Genomic DNA, 16,788 nt, shown 5'->3' with positions numbered 1-16,788 from the left:
TTCTGCCAGGTCTCCTCTGCTATCTTCTCGCCCTTTTGCCCGGTCTTCTCCGTTGTCTTCTCACTCTGTTCTTCTTCCAATGTTGATTCAATGCTCTGTCCCGCTCTAATGCTGGGTGCGCGATGTGCCACTACTTATATTGGCATGGGGCGGGGTCACTGTGTGACGTCACGTGGAGGCCCCACCCCTTATGACGTCACCATCTGGGGCATGATGGGCGGTGACGTCATAAGAGGCGTGCCTCCGTTGACCCCGCCCCATGCCAATATAAGTAGTGGCACACCACGCACCCGGCATTAGAGAGGGAAAGAGCATTGAGTCAACATCAGAAGAAGAACAGAGGGAGAAGACAGCGGAGAAGATCGGGAAAAAGAGCGAGAAAATAGTGGAGGAGACCCGGCAGAAGACAGCGGATAGAGGGAGAAGAACCGGAGAGGGGAGAAGTACCAACAGAGGTAGAAGACGTCAGCAGAGGACATGGAAGAACCGGAGAGGGGAGAAGAGATCAGGAGGAACCGGAGAGGGGAGAAGATATCAGAAGAGATGACGAAGCTGCCTAATAAATTACTTTAAAAACTTTAAAAAAAACATGTGTAATGTGTTTTATTTTTGACACTTTTTTTTTTAGGTGAATGGGTAGAGGTACAATGTACCCCATATTCACTTTGGGTGGGGGTCTGGGATCTGGTGGCCCCCTTGTTAAGCCCCCCACCCGCAGCCCCCGACAACCAACGGCCAGGGTTGTCGAGAAGAGGCCCTTGTCCTCATCAACATGAGGACAAGGTACTTCGGGACCCCCTGCCCCAAAGCATCCACCCCCCATGTTGAGGGTATGTGACCTGGTACGGTTCAGGAGGGGGGACGCTCGCTTGTCCCCACCCCCTTTCTGACCTGCCAGGCTGTGTGCTCGGATAAGGGTCTGGTATGGATTTTGGGGGGACCCCAACGCCATTTTTTCAGCCTGGGGGTTCCCCTTAAAATCCATACAAGAATGAAGGGCCTGGTATGTTCTTGGAGGGGGGAACCCATGCAGGTTTTTAAAAAAAATCAGTAAAGACGGCGATCCGACTTTGATCTCACTTCAGTGATATTCAATATGCTGAAGTAAGATCAAAGTAGTGCAGGGAGCATTTTCAATGTCGGACCGACTTGTGTTGGACCAGTTAAGACAGCTCCCATAGAAACATTGATTTTCACACGTCATGTGACATTAGCTCCCAATGTTGGAGCGTTTGTCGTACCAGTGTGAACCCAGCCTGAAGCTACAAAACGCTGGAGGGGAAAAAATCGATTATTCTCTATGGAGATGGTTCACATCTCCACTCCAAAACGTTTGAAGCCAGAAGCTCCAAAACGCCTGAAGCTCAAACAAGTTCTGGAACTTTTTTTAGGCAGATTACAGGTGCTTTTCTGCTTTTTACATTGGTGACCTTTTGACTTGTACAACATCATGGCAAAAACGTGCGAGTTTCTGCCTGAAAATGCTACGCTCAGGTGTGAATGGGGCCTTAGTGGAGGTTTCTTTAGGATCCTCATGCAGCTCCTAAGAGTTGGGAGCTGATTGAGCTGTATGCTATACAACAGCTAGGAGGTTTTTCCTTCTATTCCTCTCTAAAACTTTTGTTTTTTGCTTCTCTGGCTAGACTATTCATTATTGTGTACACTAATCACTGCCAGTACTACCAGCCAACCAATAAACCCTCCATTTTTGTACATATATAAAACATCTCTAGACTATATATACCGTATTTATCGGTGTATAACACACACTTTTTTCCCCTTAAAATCAGGGGAAAATCGTGGGTGCGTGTTATACGCCGTTCCCCCGCCGATTGTTAGTGGAGGATCGAGCCGCCGAGATACATAGCCGAGTGTACTCGGCTCGGCTCGGCTGACAGTCACGCTCAGTCCTACCCTATGAAGGACATAACACAGGGACTGGGCGTGACTGTCAGCCGAGCCGAGCCTAAGTACACTCGGCTACTTTCGGCTCCGCTCAGGACTGCGGAGGACCCGAGAGCCGCCGAGAGGACCCGAGAGCTGCTGAGAGGACCCGAGTGCCGCCGAGAGGACCCGGCGCCATTTTTAACCTGGAAAAATGCAACTGACAAGGAGTTAAAACTTCAGTTTTGCGGCGCCTTCAAAACGCTTTGAAAGCGCTGCCTATTCATTCCAATGGGCAGGGGCATTTTGGGAGCGCTGTATACAGTGCTCCCAACCCACCCCAAAGATGCTGCTTGCATGACTTTTTTTCCCGTTCCGCAAGCGCACTGCCACAGTGTGAAAAGTCACCCTGGAATGAAGGAGAGGCGGTTTTCAGACGCTTAGCAGAGGCTATTTCTAGCTCTAAAGCGCCTATGAAAAGGGTTTTAAGGTATTCGTTTGTGTTTATACCAAGTAGTGTTGTCAGATGAGCTTTTACGCTACCTATGTTTGTGAATATTATCCTTTTTCTTTCTTTTTTTGTTTTATAAAATGTGTGGGATAATGCACTAGGCCAGTGTGCCCTCTTTCTTTTATCTATTTCTAAAGCTCTGATGATTACACAGGGAGATCCACGTTCTCCCTGGATATGGATTGGATTTACATGAGCACAGAGGGCCATACAATGACAGAATTCAGGGTATATCCGCGGACGGCATATGTACAGCTACCGTCCAAAGCCTGTGCAAATCAATGTCAGGCTGACAGACATTCTGGATGTACGTCTGCATTAGAATCCAGGGCTGTATCTGCATGCATGTAACCTCTCAGATGTACGTACAAGCGTAGCATTTGTCCGCCTGTCATTGATTTGTACAGGCAGCTGTACACGATTACCAGGCACAGAAATTTGGTGAATTCTGTCAGTGTATGGCTCGCTGTGTCTATGTGAATGAGCCCATAATCTGCAGGACTAAGCTATCAGTTTGACAGTTCAGGTCCTGCTTTTGTATTCATTTATAAAAAAAAAAATCCTTTTTCAATATTTTAACCCCTTATGAATACTTAGGGCTCATTTAGTCTAGGTTCACACATATGCGATCTCAGACATCGCATGTGATTCGCACCCGCACCGCGATGTCTGTGCGATGCGAGTTCAGCCATACAGTTGTATGGCTGAACTCGCATTAGATTCACAGAAAAAAGTGCAGGGGTTCCCCCCCCCCACACTGAAATTGGATCGCATGAGTGTTCTCACCTATGCGATCCGATTCCTGTGCGAGTTCACAGTTCGCACTGCGAATCTGGGGGTGTCATTAGCAATGCATTGACATATACATCAAAATATAAAGGACAGCGCTAATTCATCAAAAAAATATAAAGACATATATGATTACATGACATGTATATAATGTGCTAGAAAAAAAAGTCCACAGACCAAAAAAGTAAAAAATGTGTAATAGGTTATTTTAATTGTCCGTGCTCCACCAACACTTGTGTGAGAAGAAACAAACTCACCAAATAACTAGATGGAAAAACTTGCATAGGATTCAGATCCTTAGAAGAATAAGCCACATCAAAGGGAGATGATCCTTGGCTTATTTGGCATCAACTGATAGATCTTTAAATTCGTATGCAGGCAAAAGCTCAAAAAAACAGAGTACATCACATAGCGCAATATAGCTTGCACAGGATAAACCAGAAACGGCTAGATTGTACACTTACATTCGTTGGTGCTATAAGCACTGGCATATACAGCTCTATAGCGGGGAAAGGCGCCGTTCCTCTGACTCTCAGCATGCGTTCCAACCTTAATTATGCACTTTATATACGTGTGATGTAATCATATATGTCTTTATATTTTTTTGATTAATTAGCGCTGCCTTTTTTATTTTGTTGTATACGTTTATGGGTGATCAGTTCACTTGAAAAAGGGGCAGCTTTTTCTGGATTTTGTTAAATACCAAGTTATTTGTTTGGCGCCATCACTTGTTAATTTATATATAACAATATATTCACACCCGCAGCGGTTCGCAGAGGGCAGTGTAAACTGCCTGCGGGAGAGATGCGATGCGGGAACCTGTAATTGTGCTGGTTCCCGCATCGCACAAGTGTGAGCCCAGGCTCAGGGTGGTAAAAATTGTCAGTTGAGCCGTGCTTTTATCATCCCCTGACCACCCCTCTTAACCCAACACAGCAGCCAGAGGTAGTCATATGCCTCTGTAAAAATGAAGCCTTATGTTGAGTTCAGAGGGCAGTACTGCACAGATATCTATCCAATGTAACATACCCTGTGCAAACCACATTTAATACTTTCCTCTTTTGACCTTGTTACTACAGAAGAGGTCACCAAACTTTTCGCAGAAGCCCACCTTACCATCCATTTACTGGACCCTGTTCCCTCACAACTACTACAGTCACCCTCTTGTTCTGTCCTATGCTCCCCCAATCAAAGCTTTAATCTCTCCCTCTCTACTAGCACCCCCCCCCCCCCCCCAAAGCATGTGCTGATCACCCCCCATACTTAAAAGGCCTTCACTGGAACCCACCAGCCTGAACAACTTCCCACCTCCTTGCTCCCACTTACCTCTAAACTTTTCGAATGCTTAGTCTACAACTCGCTCAGCTGAAAACAAACTTCTTGACCCCTTACAATAGAGTCTGACTTTCGCTTGCTATACGCCACAGAAACTGTCCTACTAAAACTCGCTGATGATTTACCAACCGACAAAACCAATGGGCACTACTCCGTACTCATCATAATACCTAACCTCTCTGCGGCCTTTGATACTGTTGGCCATCCCCTCCTCCTCAAAAAACTCCACTCTCTTGGCCTCCAAGACTCTGCTCTTTTCTGGTTCTCCTCCTACCTATGGAAGAGTTTCTCAGTGTTGCCTACAACTCTATCTTCTCCTCTCCACCAAAAACTGCTCTTTTTGTAGGGATCCCCCAAGGTTAAGGGTTGCCACCTGTCCAGGATGCACCTGGACAGTCCAGGTTTTAAATCATGTGTCCGAGTTTCAGGTAGACTGACATAGGTTGGACAGGATGGACTTGTTACATAGTAGGTGAGGTTGAAAAAAGACACTATGATTCAAACTGGGCTGTGTCTCCCCAAGTAACCAAGATAGTCACACACAAATCTGTTGCCACCCAGGAGCTGCAGGCGGCCTTCTAGGGGAAGGTTTGGCATTACTGGGGGGGCAGGGCGATGTTGTCAGGAAGAGTAATTTGGCCACACTCGGTGTTCACTGCGGCACGCAATGCGCACCGCAGTACTACTCACCTTGGGACACCCAAAGTTGGCCCAGGCCGCTTAAATGTTCAGGTTTGGCTTGAAGGAAAGGTGGCAACCCTATCAAGGTTCTGTCCATGGACCCCTTCGCTTCTCTATGTACACCTCCTTCCTTAATAAACTACCACAGCTTCGGTACCATCTCTATGCTCATGACAGCCAAATCTATCTCTCTACTCCCCACCTCACCCCTTTCAGTCTTATCTTGTATTACTGACATTAACTGACATATCAGGCAGTCCCTGAGCTACAAACATCTGACTTACATACGACCTATACTTACAAACGGAGGGAGACAACAGGATGTGAGATGAAATAAATCCCTAGGATGGGAAATTCACCCCTGTAATGCCCTGTACACACGGTCGGACATTGATCGGACATTCCGACAACAAAATCCTAGGATTTTTTCCGACGGATGTTGGCTCAAACTTGTCTTGCATACACACGGTCACACAAAGTTGTCGGAAAATCCGATCGTTCTAAACGCGGTGACGTAAAACACGTACGTCGGGACTATAAACGGGGCAGTGGCCAATAGCTTTCATCTCTTTATTTATTCTGAGCATGCGTGGCACTTTGTCCGTCGGATTTGTGTACACACGATCGGAATTTCCGACAACGGATTTTGTTGTCGGAAAATTTTATATCCTGCTCTCAAACTTTGTGTGTCGGAAAATCCGATGGAAAATGTCCGATGGAGCCCACACACGGTCGGAATTTCCGACAACACGCTCCGATCGGACATTTTCCATCGGAAAATCCGACCGTGTGTACAGGGCATAAGAGTTATCATGGGAAAAATGTTTCCACAACAATCCAAAACTTTCAAAATCCAATTGTCACAGGGACAGAAAGTGAGGTGAAATCTTCTGAACATGGGCACAGACAGCCAAACAAAGGTTACAGGGGTGTTAACCCTTCCCTATGCTATCCAAAAAAAATATAAAACTTTTTTTTTTTGGCCGGAATTACACTTAAAAAAATGTACATGTTCCAACTTACAGTACATACAAATTCAATTTAAGAACAAACTTTCAGTGGAACCTCGGATTGCGAGTAACGCGGTGAAAAAACACGAGGGTTTACAACCCCTTTAAGTCATAATGTACTAGTACATTATGAGAGAGACTTACCTACCAACAGAGCCCTCCAGCACTGGGCTGTCACGGCTCTCCCTGGTCCCCGGCACTTCAATGTTAGCCCAGTCTTCCTTCCTGGTTCCGAATCTTTGGCCGCTTAAATGGCCAGACTGCGGTGACTTCATGCGGCTCAGATCGCATTACTGGTGACAGGCAGGGGGGTCATTTATGACAGAAGAAACCTCTAGGGTCCCTTCTGTTTTGAAAAACCCTGCCTGTCAGTGTATTTTTTCATGCTTGGGTTTACTACCCTTATCATTTTTTAACTCTTTCATTCACTTCTGGTAGTTTTTTTAATTTCGTTAAATTTTTGCTTGATTTTGTATAACTGAAATAAATGGCTTGAGAAGAGGGAGCTAATACTCAGTGATCCTGCCACGAAGGTCCTTGGTCAGGTACTTCCTGTTATGGGGTGAATGCTTCGTTCCTGTCTCTTTATAACTGTGCTCCTTGCATTGTTACCCTGTCACGACCCTACCTTGTTTCCAACACACATTACACAAATATGGTCCATGGTTATCACTATCAGAAAACCAGCCCTGAGAAATGCCATGCAGCCATGTCTGGAGTGTATGTGGACATGAAGTGGCTGCAAGGAGTCTGTAGAAGATCAGCAACACTGATCTCCTACAACAACTAAGGATGAAAAACATGAAAATTGTTTATGATACGCAGTGCACAGAGCAAACAGTGTCACTCAGTTAGGATTTACATGTACTTTAACCTCTACAGTTCCCATTTGTAAGCAAAGTTTTAAGAAGGTGCATTGTAAGCATACAGTGGGGACAGAAAGTATTCAGACCCCCTTAAATTTTTCCCTCTTTGTTATATTGCAGCCATTTGCTAAAATCATTTAAGTTCATTTTTTTCCTCATTACTGTATACACAGCACCCCATATTGACAGAAAAACACAGAATTGTTGACATTTTTGCAGATTTAATAAAAAAGAAAAACTGAAATATCACATGGTCCTAAGTATTCAGACTCATATATTTAACTCAGGTGCTGTCCATTTCTTCTGATCATCCTTGAGATGGTTCTACACCTTCATTTGAGTCCAGCTGTGTTTGATTATACTGATTGGACTTAGGAAAGCCACACACCTGTCTATATAAGACCTTACAGCTCACAGTGCATGTCAGAGCAAATGAGAATCATGAGGTCAAAGGAACTGCCTGAAGAGCTCAGAGACAGAATTGTGACAAGGCACAGATCTGGCCAAGGTTACAAAAAATTTCTACTGCACTTAAGGTTCCTAAGAGCACACTGGCCCCCCTAATCCTTAAATGGAAAATTGGGACGACCAGAACCCTTCCTAGAGCTGGCCGTCTGGCCAAACGGAGCTATCGGGGGAGAAGAGCCTTGGAGAGAGAGGTAAAGAAGAACCCGAAGATCACTGTGTCTGAGCTCCAGAGATGCAGTTGGGAGATGGGAGAAAGTTGTAGACAGTCAACCATCACTGCAGCCCTCCACCAGTCGGGGCTTTATGGCAGAGTGGCCCGATGGAAGCCTCTCCTCAGTGCAAGACACATGAAAGCCCACATGGAGTTTGCTAAAAAACACCTGAAGGACTCCAAGATGGTGAGAAATAAGATTCTTTGGTCTGATGAGACCAAGATAGAACTTTTTGGCCTTAATTCTAAGCAGTATATGTGGAGAAAACCAGGCACTGCTCATCACCTGTCCAATACAGTCCCAACAGTGAAGCATGGTGGTGGCAGCATCATGCTGTGGTGGTGTTTTTCAGCTGTAGGGACAGGATGACTGGTTGCAATCGAGGGAAAGATGAATGCGGCCAAGTACAGGGATATCCTGAATGAAAACCTTCTCCAGAGTGCTCAGGACCTCAGACTGGGCCAAAGGTTTACCTTCCAACAAGACAATGACCCTAAGCACACAGCTAAAATAACGAAGGAGTGGCTTCACAGCAACTCCGTGACTGTTCTTGAATAGCCCAGCCAGATCCCTGACTTAAACCCCATTGAGCATCTCTGGAGAGACCTAAAAATGGCTGTCCACCAATGTTTACCATCCAACCTGACAGAACTGGAGAGGATCTGCAAGGAGGAATGGCAGAGGATCCCCAAATCCAGGTGTGAAAAACTTGTTGCATCGTTCCCAAAAAGACTCATGGCTGTATTAGATCAAAAGGGTACTTCTACTAAATACTGAGCAAAGGGTCTGAATACGTAAGACCATGTGATATTTCAGTTTTTCTTTTTTAATCAATCTGCAAAAATGTCATCAATTCTGTGTTTTTCTGTCAATATGGGGTGCTGTGTGTGCATTAATGAGGAAAAAAATGAACTTAAATGATTTTAGCAAATGGCTGCAATATAACAAAGAGTGAAAAATTTAAGGGGGTCTGAATACTTTCCATCCCCACTCTATATAGAGCTTTCTATAGATGGATGACCATCGCTAAATAAAATCAGGTTTGCTGTAGTAAATAGCACTTTTTATTTACACTGATCAGCCATAATTTTTTGACAACCCACCTAATATTGAGTAGGTCTTCCTTTTGCCACCAAAACAGTCCAAACCCATCGAGGTATGGACACCAATAGACCTCTGAAGGTATGCTTTGGTATCTGGCACCAAGCCTTCAGTAGCAGATCCTTTAAAATCCTGCAAGTTGTGAGGTGGGTCCTCCATGGATTGAGATCTGGAGAATCTGGAAGCCAAATCAACATCTCAAACTCATTGTTATATTCCTCAAACTATGCTTTAACCATTTTTGCAGTGCTGGCAGGGAGCAGTATCCTGCTGAAAGAGGCCACTGCCATCAGGGAATACCATTTCCATGTAGGCATGCACTTGGTCAGGAACAATGTTTGGGTAGGTGGTACATGTCAAAGTAACATCCACATGAATGGCAGGACCCAAAGTCTCCCAGCAGAACATTGCTCAAAGTATCACACTACATCTGCCGGCTTTCCTTCTTCCTATACTGCATCCTGGTGTTAATTCTTCTCCAGGTTGGTGACTCACATGCACCCGGCCATCCACATGATGTAAAAGAAACCATGATTCACCAGACCAGGTCACCTTCTTCCATTGCTCCATGGTCCAGTTCTGATACTCACATGCCCTTTGTAGGCGCTTTTGGCTGTGGACACGGGTCAACATGGGCAACCTGACCATTCGGCAGCTACGCAGCTCCATACACAACAAACTGCGATACCCAATTTTTCTGCTTTCAACACGTCAACTTCAGGGACAACATGTTCACTTGCTGCCTAATATATCCCACAGACTTTCAGATGCCATTGTAATGAGATAATCAATGATATTTACTTAACCAGTGATCATAAAGTTATAGCTGATCGGTGCAAATCCTACAGCACAAGACAGGCCTATTAAGCAAAAACAAACAAAAAGAATAATGAACAATGCTGAGTCTTACCTCTCACAATGAGTTCTCTTTTTCACGCTCTCTCCGGACTTTCCCACCTATTAGTTGATATCTGTGTGATCAGGCATTGCAGCAATGTGTCAATGGAATCCACAAGTTACTCTAATTAGGTATTAACCCCAGGAATTCAGTTGGGGCCAAAGGTCACACGTGAGCTTCAACTGCAGAGCACAGCTCAGGTGATCGCACTGTCCCCCCCCCAACCTGTCCAGCGTGACCCTACACCATCCGTGACTTCACGTGTGTGTGCTCTCAGACAATGCAGTCATATGACAGTAGCACACATTGTCACTGCATCAACAGTCTACATGCCAGGGCCTGCAGCAAAAATATAAAATGAACTCACATCAGCTTCTTTACTGTCATTTACTGCAAATATGACCACAGAGCTTGCTCATCCCACTGGTCAGGAACTGTCCTGGGTTGTGCAGACTTGCCCCTGGAAATATTTCCCCGCAAAAAAATCACGTCTGTCGAGTTCAACCAATAGAACCAGTTGTGAGAGATTTGCGGAATTCACCATTGTAAACTCCTTCTGAAAATGCTACTTGCCTGGCTGTCTCTGCCTTCTATGCTTCCCTTCATTTAACTAGTTAAGAACCGGAAGGATTTGCCCCCTTAATGACCAGGCCATTTTTTGCGATTCGGCACTGCGTCGCTTTAACTGACAATTGCGCAGTGGTGCGACGCTGTACCCAAACAAAATGTATGTCCTTTTTTTCCCACAAATAGAGCTTTCTTTTGATGGTCTTTGATCACCTCTGTGGGTTTTTTTTTTTTGCGCTATAAAAAAAGACCGACAATTTTGAAAAAAAAGAAAACAATATTTTTTTACTTTTTGCTATAATAAATATCCCCCAAAAAATGTAAAAAAGCAAATTTCTTCATCAGTTTAGGCCAATATGTATTCTTCTGCATATTTTTGGTAAAAAAAATAAGTGTATATTGATTGGTTTGTGCTAAAGTTATAGTGTCTACAAAATAGGGGATATATTTATGGAATTTTTATTATTAATTTTTTTTTCCTAGTAATGGCGATGTTCAGCGATTTTTAGCGAGACTGCGACATTGCGGCGGACAGATCAGACACTTTTGACACTTTTTTGGGACCAGTGACATTTATACAGCGATCAGTGCTAACAATAGCCACTGATTACTGTATAAATGTCACTGGCAGGCAAGGGGTTAACACTAGGGGGCGATCAAGGGGTTAAGTGTTCCCTAGGTTGGTGTTTCTAACTGTGGGGGGGGATGTAGTGACTGGAGGAGGAGAGAGATCGCTGTTCCTAATCACTAGGCAGGGAAGGGGTTAACACTAGGGGGCAATCAAGGGGTTAGGTGTTCCCTAGGGTGGTGTTTCTAACTGTGGGGGGGGATGTAGTGACTGGAGGAGGAGAGAGATCGTTGTTCCTAATCACTAGGTAGGGAAGGGGTTAACACTAGGGGGCGATCAAGGGGTTAGGTGTTCCCTAGGGTGGTGTTTCTAACTGTGGGGGGGGAGGGAGAGTGTAGTGACTGGAGGAGGAGAGAGATCACTGTTCCTAATCACTAGGCAGGGAGTGGGGTTAACAGTAGGGGATGATCAAGGGGTTAGGTGTTCCCTAGGGTGGTGTTTCTAACTGGGGGGGAGTGTAGTGACTGGAGGAGGAGAGAGATCGCTGTTCCCAATCACTAGGCAGGGAGCAGGGTTAACAGTAGGGGGCAATCAAGGGGTTAAGTGTTCCCTAGGGTGGTGTTTCTAATTGTGGGGGGTGGGAGTGTAGTGACTGGAGGAGGAGAGAGATCGCTGTTCCTTATCACTAGGAACAGCAGATCTGTCTCTCCTCCCCTGACAGAATGGAGATCTGTTTGTTTACATTGACAGATCCCCTTTCTGTCTCTCTCAGGAGCGATCACGGGTGGCCGGCAGACATTGCATCAGCTCCGGCGTCGCGTGTGCCTCCTAGAGCTCTTAAAGCAACCGATGTACAATGACGGAGATTTGCCCAGGAGAGCCAATCTGCCGCAGTACAACTGCGGCGGCTGGTCTTAAAGTGGTTAAGCACACACAGCCAGGCACACAGCATTTTCTTCACTCTTCCACTGACTCGAAGGAACAGTCTAGGGGTGTCTTTTTAGGGTTCACCCTTGGAAGGTATGAGGGGAGCATGGGATACCCCAAAACTGATTAAATTAACACTTTAAGGACTCGTCCCTAGCTTCCTGAGATACGCAAAAAAAAATTTAATTTTCCCACAGAGTCTTTAATGCTGACAGGCGACTAGGACTTTTCCTAAAGGACCAAAAACAGCACACAGTAACTAATTTCCAGCACCGGTTCATTTACTCACATGGCCACAGGATCATCGGTTGCCTCCTTCTGATATCCACGGGGCACTCTCCAGTGCGTGAGAAACAAACTCATATCACCATAGGACAGCTGGACACATTTCCTCCAGCTTCCTCCTGGCACTCTCCAGTGAGCTTCTCCAGACTCAAACTCCAGGACTAAACTTTTGCAAATAGGCCCTCCAGCTAAAGCCTCTGCTTGGACCTTGATGTCTTCTACATGGCACAGAAATCCTGTCCCAGGGCAGAGCGCCTGAACAGGGGTCTCCTCCAGCAGGACTGGACCCAGGAACTCTGCAGCTCCTGCCTCAGGCCCCAGACTATTTATGGGTTCTCCACCACCTTCTGTGTATACCTCTCCAGGGAATGGCTGGAGTCCCATAAATATTCAGTCTACATGCCCTGTCCTTTCTTCCAGTATACTTCTAGAACCCTCTAGAATACAAGGGAAAGCAATTAGAGCAGCAGCCTGCGAGACACTGAATATTCAATCCCTGCTCCACTGATTACAGAGGAGCTAACTAAATCTACCTAGCGATCTATACTACTTTAGGAGGGTGCTGCACATGTCAAAGTCATTTTCAAATAAATGTTTAGTCTTTTTTTAAACCTGCAGCTTCAATTAAAATATTGGTGATCCTGCCATAAAGGTCCTCGTTCTGGAACTTCCTGTTATAAGGTGAAAACTCTCTGTCTCTGCCTCCCTGTTGTGTTCCTACGTTGTCATCTGTCATATAGACTTCTGGTGGTGACTACAAGTGACCGCACAGTCATCATAGTTTTCAATGCCACGCTGTCATGAGCTCCTTCACTCTTCCTGCAGCTCTGAAACTGACAGCCCCGTACAGAGGTGCAGGCTCAGAGCTGTAGGAAGAGCCTGCAGGAGCCTGACATTGATCGTGGGTGCAATGCTCTGCAGGGTCCTATTTGTTTCTTGCAAAAATGTGTGCATTTAATACTTTTTTCACTAAGGTGAACCCAGCCTTTAAAAAAAAAGTCCTAATCGAAAAGTGCCCTAGTTATCCAAGCCCTGGAAGAGCAATGGGGCAGTATTAAGAGCCAATCATACAATTTTGTCAGTCCAGTACACTTTTTGCTCAACAATACCAAACCCTAAGACCCCTTTCACACTGGGGCCACGGCCGCGGTAAAACGCTGCTCGTTTTAGCGGCGCTTTACTGCTGTTTAAGTGGCGCTTTTTGTCCGCTAGCGAGGCGCATTTAACCCCACAGAAGGGGTTAAACTCTCCTGTGTTGCAGCGCTTCCGAATCGCTTTTCGAGTACTTCATTCCAGTGGGCAGGGTGTTTTGGGAGCACTAAATACAGTGCTCCCAACCTGCCCCAAAGATCCTGCTTGCAGGACTTTTCGGAACGTCCTACAAGCGCACCGCCCCAGTGTGAAAAGTCACACTTGAATGAATGGGAGGCGGTTTTCAGGCAGAGGCTATTTCCAGCGCTAAAGCGCCTGAAAAACGCCCCAGTGTGAAAGGGGTCTTATGAAGGGGAACTCTGCTGTTTTTTTATGAATAAAATTAAATCTGAACTTTAAACTTTAGGTTCTGCTTTTGGCACTTTCCGCCTTGCATACCCAGTCCCTACCTAAGCAAAGAGCTGAACTTTGTTCACCTATCCTAGGAGACCTGTCTAAGGATAATCATTCCATCCATACTGCTTAAAGTATAACTAGAAGCTAAAAGGCAAAGAGTGGAGATGGATTATAATAGTTCACCCTCACATCCCAGGAGCGAGTTCACACCCCCTCACATGTGTACCACCCTGGTGTTTAGGCAGGGTTGCTCCTAAATTTACCTGCCAGGTATAGCTACCTTGGCCCATTGTTAGGGATCAAGTGATTTCACACTTATGCCGCGTATACATGATCGGAATTTCCGACAGCAAATGTTCGATGTGAGCTTGTTGTCGGAAATTCTGACTGTGTGTAGGCTACATCGGACATTTTCTGTTGGAATTTCCGACAACAAAAATTTGAGAGCTGGATCTCAAATTTTGCGACAACACAATCTGTTGTCGTAAATTCCGAGCGTGTGTAGACAATTCTGACGCAAAAAATTCCACGCATGCTCTGAATCAATTACGAGACGGAAGCGCTCGGTCTGGTAAAATTAGCGTTTGTAATGGAGATAGCACATTCGTCACGCTGCAAAGTTTTTAATCTTTTAATGCAGCGCATTCTCTTCTTCTTTATAATGCTGGAATAATGAAGTTGTTTTGCTGCTGATATTCACACAGAGTTCTGACAAACTGATTTCTTTATATAAGTGAAAAAGGAAGAAAAGGGATTTTTACGGTGCAATTTATTCAAATATAAAAGAGAAGGCTATATGTTTTTTTCACTTTCTGTTAAAAAACAGTTTTATTGTTTACATTAAAAACAGACACATATGTCAATAATTTGTGACAATACAATTAAAACAGCGTGGTCAATAATAGAGGATAACATATAGGATATACGCTACGAATTCACAAATAGTCGTTATTGCATACTAGCCCACTTTGTCTTAAAACTTCTCAACTACATACTAAGACACAATGTCTTCATGTTCAACTCTTCCCACTACCTCCAGGTGCAGGGGGTTGTGATGGGGACCAAATGTGCCCCATCGTATGCCAACCTGTACCTGGGGGGGTGGGAAAAAGATCTGTTTTCCAGGGACGACCTGACCTTTTTCTTGGAAAAGGTCGTCTCCTGGTATCGTTACCTAGACGATGTTCTGGTATTTTGGTCTGGGTCAGAAAGAGAATTGGTTGAATTCTTTAAACTGATCTCTGTTAATAATTTTAATTTACATTTCACCATGGAACACAGCATAACTGCAATTAATTTTCTTGATCTTACCATTTCAATTGATACCAATGGAAAACTAAATTCGTCACTTTTCAGAAAACCCTCGGCGGGAAACACTATTCTCCACGCAGCTAGTGCGCACCCTGACCCGTTGTTGAAAAGTATCCCCTACAGTCAATACTTGCGTCTAAGACGCAACTGTAGTAGGGATACTGATTTCCATACAGCAGCAAAAGATCTATATAAAAGGCTATTGTCCCGGGGATATAGCCATGCATGCCTCAAGAGGGCTTACAACAAGGTAAAAATACAGAATAGAGATCCCTTATTATTTTTAAAAAAACACTCAAAAAAATCTGACACGGTCAGATTGATCACTCGCTATTCTGGTCAACATAAAAAAATTAGAAACATTATAACAAAATTCTGGCCTCTCTTGTCTGCTGACCCAGCTGTCAGCAGACACATCAATTCGTTTCCTGAAATAACTTATAGACGTGCCCCGTCATTGAAGGACCGTCTAGTCCATAGTCATTTCCAAGACACCTCAATTAACAATAACCCTTCCCACACAGGTATCTCCCCGTGTGGCAGATGTGACATATGTCCCTATGTGGAAAATACATCACAATTCTCACTTCCCAATGGTCAATGGCATTTAATAAAATTTAAGGCTACATGTCAAACTCCAGGCATAGTCTATTTAGCTCAATGTATCTGCGGTGGATTCTATGTGGGTAAAACAAAACGTCCACTATACAAACGAATTAGAGATCACATAAAGCCAATCTTGAAAAAACAAATGGACACAGCCATTGCCAGACATGTAGGATTATATCACAACTTCAATCCCAGAACCATAAAGTTCTATGCTTTGGAACATATACCACTAGATGAAAGAGGGGGGAGTGTCGATCGGACACTCCTCCAGCTTGAAGCCCGTTGGATTTACAGTCTCCAAGCCACTCATTTCCCAGGTTTCAATGAATGCCTTAGTTACAGACCCTTCCTCTGATTTAAGCTGCTCATATCATGGATAATGATGTCACTTTCCAACTGACACCATCCCCCTTTCATCCCTCTACCCTTTCCCCATCTCCCTCCCCCACCCCTACCCCTTTCTTCTATGCCTTTCTCATAATTTGTTATTTGTGAATATCCACGTTAGCTTATTTTATTTATCTCTTATTGATACATTTGTGTAAATGTGTAATTGCTGTCTAAATGATGTCTCACTGCTTAACTATGTTCTTTATTGTATTCATGATTTGATAGATACAATGTGTGTTGTCCCTCAGTAGCACCGATCGAAATTGGCTGGTCTGTGGTCCCCCCATGTCGATCGATTACCCCTTTGACCCTTCTCAGTTAGACCACTTCAGGCCGGTCCTGTTGGGATATGTTATAGAGGGGCTGCCGCATCCACACGGACGCCCGGGGCACACCTTTTTGATGTGCCCAACCCGCGCCGTGCATCCCCTCCAAGCCAGCTTCTCGACAGGCGATGGCATTCGTCGCCCTCAGCAGAGCTGGTTTCCATCGCAACCATTCCCCGCCCCCTCCGTCCCCGCGTGATCATTGTGCGGGAGGAGCTACCATGCGCATTGGCGCGCATGTCGGCTGTCTCCTCCAGCGCGGTGATTTGTGGGGATTGAGGTTCGACGAGGTTTGGCTTCCCGGGCATGCGCAGTAGCGCCATCACGTCCGCATCGAGCCGGCAACGTCACACGCCGTCTCGATGGGGAGCAGTATTTAAACCGGCTAATCTGACAGCCATGTCTGCCAGCGCCGGAGGTTGCAAGCGAAGACTTAAGCTAGGTAATGTGACTGGTGTTTATCACCATACCTTGCTCCATATTTTAGAGTTATGTTTTTATG

The 16,788-nt window shown here is 45.1% G+C and overlaps 1 protein-coding gene across 1 annotated transcript in view; it reads right to left on the bottom strand.

The window, feature by feature from the left end:
* Positions 1 to 10,045, bottom strand: part of ACY3 (aminoacylase 3) — an 81,820-nt gene extending 71,775 nt beyond the window's left edge. Inside the window, exon 1 of the mRNA XM_073597076.1 lies at positions 9,768 to 10,045. The gene's annotated coding sequence lies outside the window, so the exon portion shown is untranslated. The remainder of the gene's footprint in view (positions 1 to 9,767) is intronic.
* Between the last annotated feature and the right edge of the window lie 6,743 nt (positions 10,046 to 16,788).

This window comes from Aquarana catesbeiana, linkage group LG08, assembly GCF_042186555.1.
Source record: "Aquarana catesbeiana isolate 2022-GZ linkage group LG08, ASM4218655v1, whole genome shotgun sequence".
Classification (NCBI taxonomy): domain Eukaryota; kingdom Metazoa; phylum Chordata; class Amphibia; order Anura; family Ranidae; genus Aquarana; species Aquarana catesbeiana.
The sequence above is the reverse complement of the archived record's forward strand: the minus strand, read 5'-3'. Positions and strand labels throughout refer to the sequence as shown.